We start from the raw sequence: 4,363 nt of genomic DNA, 5'->3' as shown, positions 1-4,363 counted from the left end.
ATAGCCTCAGGTAGTTTCCTCATTTACCTGTGATTATCAGTATTCTACTGGAGGGAGACTTTATTCACATCTCTGGAATTCTCTCTCTTCTCCAGGAATCTGTCCTGAGAATGTAACTGCCTCACACTCCCTGGCTCTCAATTTCATCTTATCTGAATTCCTCTTTCCTTTGTGCTGTGTCCTCAAAATTCCCTCTAGAAACTAAGCTGGAGCAATAATCAGTTTGGTGCTCATTTCCAATTGCTCATTGTAACTATCTTCCACTCCCTGAAGCTCAATACCTTGACTACCATCATTTCATGCAAATTATTGATTTTTAAAAATCATTTCAGTTGGAGCCAGGTGCAAATCCACTGTCTTGTAAGTACTTTTAAAATAATTTTAATTTACTGGGTGCCTGGGTGGCTCAGTTGGTTCAGCGTCTGACTTTGGCTCAGGTCATGATCTCACCATTTATGAGCTCTGTCTCCCTCTCTCTGCCCCTCTCCCCCGCTTGCACTCTCTCTCTTTCTGTCTCAAAAATAAACATTAAACATTTTTTAATAAAATAATTTTAATTTCTATAACCATGTGACTATTTTAATATATTCAAACATTAAAATGAATTTGAAAAAAGATTGGGGGGAAAGCCAAGATTAACATTAAATGTACACAGAGATACATGAAGACATCTATAGAAAATTGATAACCACAAGAGCTGAGATCCAGTCAAGCACTGTTTGGGCACTGGCTGCCACTAACACTGCCCCAGTGCGTACCCACGCAGAAAATGCTGTGCCCACTTGCCTGCCTCAGAACTGCACTCAGGACCCCATCTTTGTGGTGGTGGCCAAGCATGGAAGCACAGGATCAAGGTGACAGAGTCTGAGGCTGGAGTGAGTGGGCCAAGCTTGCTCACCGTTTCCTTTTCTGGAGCCATCATTCTCAGTCACCCACCTCATTGGCCCTCATGTACAAAGGTTAAGCTTGCATGTTCAAGTTTTCTCCCCTCACACCCTAAATCAAGGGCTTTTTGTGGTGTGAAGAAACTGAAAGCAGAGCCGAGTTCCAATCCGAACATGACTGAGTATGGCTCCCAAAGCAAAGTGTTCAGCCAGAGCAAGGACATAGCATGGTCTCTCTCAGCCAGCCAACCACAACCATCAGCACCTCCTTGTCATCCCAAACCCAAGTCTACCTTAGGAGAGGACCATCATCTTCCCAGGAAGCACCTGGCACAGAGCTGTACCATTACAACATAGCACTTAAGTCACTGGACAAGTCCTAGGTAGACTACGTTTTCGCAGGGGTCAGTTTCTCAGCCAGACAATAGAAATGAGGCCAGACTCCAAAACTCAAGGGCTGGAGCTGAAGCAAGACCCAGCATCAAGAGAGAATAAATAATCAGGCTAGCCTCCCTGACCAGAGGGGATGCCCTGCTTTCATAGAGAATGTCCACTCATCCTGATTGGTTGATACTGGCAGACAATTCAGATAGCTCATTGACCCTTCATGGAGCCAGGGTCCTATCCGAAGTCTGGCTTCTATATGGGGCTGCATCCTCATTCTGTGCCCTAAGAGAAGCAGTTTAACAGCAACAGCCAACAGAAAGTGCCCCAGGTGCATAGTGTTTTCTACTTTTGGCTCGGTCCCATGACCCCTAACTGTCTCAATATAACCTAATGTGTTGAAGCACTGTGAGCCTTCCTCATACCTAACAAAATTGTGGACTCAAGCATAAGAGTGAGGAGACAGAAACATAAGGAGTGTGCAGATCATCAAAGAGCATCCATCCATGATTCAGAATAATGCAAGTGGGGCTATGGTAGCCACTGCCATCACAATGACCACCACCTCCAAAAACAGTGGCTCCAACAGTGAAGGTGATTCTCAGCTCGTCTAGCATGAAGTACGGTGCTCTATGACCCATAATTAGGAAATGTTAGAGTTCTTGGGCCAAGGGATGTTTAGCAAGGGGTCAAGTGCTAGAAATGGAGCCCCAGTGAAATTGTAGCCATCAAAATCCTGAAGAGCCACCCTCATGTGCCTGGGAAGGTCGGACTGAGGTGAGCATCCTGGCCCCCTTGAGAGCAGGAGAGCTGAGTACTGCAACTCTGTCTGTGTCTATGACTGCTGCCAGCACAAAGATCACACATGCTTGGTTTTTGAGGTGTTGGAGGGGGACCTCTATGACTTTTTGAAGCAGAGCACGTTTAGCTCATTGCCATTCAGATACATTTGTGCAGGCCTCCAGCAGGGAGCCACATCTCTGATGAAACTAAAATGCTTAATTAAATCTTATCCATGCTGACCTCAAACTAGAAAACAGCATGCTGGGAGACCCATCTAGATAACCCTACAGAGTAAAGGTCATTGACTTTGATTCAGCCAGGCATGTGTCCAAGTCTATGTGTTCTACCTACCTGGAACCCAGATGTGACAGGGCTCCTGACATCATCCCATACCATGTTGTGAGGCAACTGATATGTGGTCCCTGGGCTGTGTCATTTCAGAGCTATTCCTGGGCTGGCCACTCTACCCAGGAGCTTCCCAATGTAATCGGATTTGGTATATCTCACAAAAACAGAGCTTGCCAGATAAATATTTGTTAAGTGCAGGGACAAAGACGACTAGGCTCTTCAACTGTGACAAAGACTTTTCATATCCTATGTGGAGGCTGAAGACACCTGAGGACCATGAAGCAGAAATGGAGGTTAAATAGAAAGAAGCAAGGAAGTACATTTTCAACTATTTAAATGATATGGCCCAAGTGAACATGACAATAGATTTAGAAGGGAGTGACATGTTTGTGAAAAAGGCAGACCAGTGGGAGTTCATTAATCTATTAAAGAAGATATTGACCATAGATGCTGAGAATCACTCCAACTGAAACCCTGACACACTTACTTGATTTTTTCCTGATATGCACAAATCAAATGTTTCCAGATCATGGAGGTTTACAAGCACTGGCTGAATATGTATGAAACTGTGAACCCAGGCAAAACCACCATGATCATGCATGTGGCCCCCAGCACATCCACCAACTTCACCAGGATCAACAACTATCTGAACAGTGCCCAGAACGAGGCTCCCATCTCTACCAGTGCCACTATTTTCTTAGCCAACCCTGAAGTCTCCTAAACTACCAATCTGTACTCTACCAGCCCTCAGAGGCATTGATGACTGCAGTGGCCCAGCATTGCATACCCCTGCGGATAGGAACAGCCCAGAACTGTGCCCAGCCTGACTCCTTCTATCAAGCCATCATCATGTGTCCACCCAGGCTGTTAGGATTGCAGCTATCTCCTTCTAAACATGCTGGCAATTTCATGTGAATGAAAAATGGTTACCATTGTCACTCAAGCCCCAGGAGCCAGTGTCTTCAGCTCCAACCAGGCCTACTTGCCCATCAGGCCTGACCAATTCAGTCTCAGAAAATCTTGCTTTCCCTAGAGTGGCAGCATGTGACTAGAGTGGCCAACCACACTTTTAGTGCAGCACATGACTGTAATTCTGGAAACCATGGCCGGCACCCAACAGTTGACCAACTGGAAGAACGTGCATGCTCAACCATATCACCCAGCAGTCTGTGCTACTGACTAGCCATGTGACCCTTCCAGTGGCCAGTCCTTAAATATGGACATGACCTACATGGTGTTCAGCAACAACCAACCAGTACTGCCTCCTCCCAGAAGGGTAAACAGGACCAGTCTCTTGTGAGAAGCATCTCCACATGTGAGGTTTCTTCCTTTCAGGCCTTCTGCTCTCTCCATAGGTCCAAGGGCAGCAAGGAGAACATAACTTCCTGCTGCACCCTAGTGCACAGCATCCCAGCCTGCATCTCCTCCATCACATGTGGGTGGGGTAATACAGCCTCCAGCACCAGTGATTGTTATTGTGGACATCACTAGCCCCAAGGTCAGTGTCATCAGCAGCAGTAGTGACAGGGATACAGTAACAAAGAGGAAGAACAGAAATATCCAACAGGTGAGGTTATGACACCTTCAGACTTCCCAGAAGGAACAGGATGGTGGGGGGTAGTTGCAGTGTGCTGCTGGCTTGCCCAGAGAGTTATCCAGGAATCTGAGCCACTTTCCATCATCAGACATGAGGATCTCTCTCCCCTGGACCAAAAATTTTATTCCTTGAATGGAACACTAGAAACATTGCTAAATGTCCTAGAGAACTAAAGTGGTTTCAAGGGATGGTCCCGAAGATTTAACATAATTGTTGAAACGCAAAATACTTGAATTAGTCTCATTTAAAAAAAAAAAAAAGCTAGGGGTGCCTGGGTGGCTCACTTGGTTGAGCGTTCGACTTCATCTCAGGTTATGATCTCATGGTTCATTAGTTCGAGCTCTACATGGGTTCTGTGCTGACAGCT

The 4,363-nt window shown here is 46.0% G+C and overlaps 1 pseudogene; it reads left to right on the top strand.

The window, feature by feature from the left end:
- The first annotated feature begins 1,703 nt into the window (after window positions 1-1,703).
- On the top strand, window positions 1,704-3,314 carry LOC120224984 (annotated as a pseudogene).
- Window positions 3,315-4,363: the final 1,049 nt, after the last annotated feature.

This window comes from Hyaena hyaena, unplaced genomic scaffold (genome assembly GCF_003009895.1).
Source record: "Hyaena hyaena isolate Hyena2069 unplaced genomic scaffold, ASM300989v1 scaffold_1295, whole genome shotgun sequence".
Classification (NCBI taxonomy): Eukaryota; Metazoa; Chordata; class Mammalia; order Carnivora; family Hyaenidae; genus Hyaena; species Hyaena hyaena.
The sequence above is the reverse complement of the archived record's forward strand: the minus strand, read 5'-3'. Positions and strand labels throughout refer to the sequence as shown.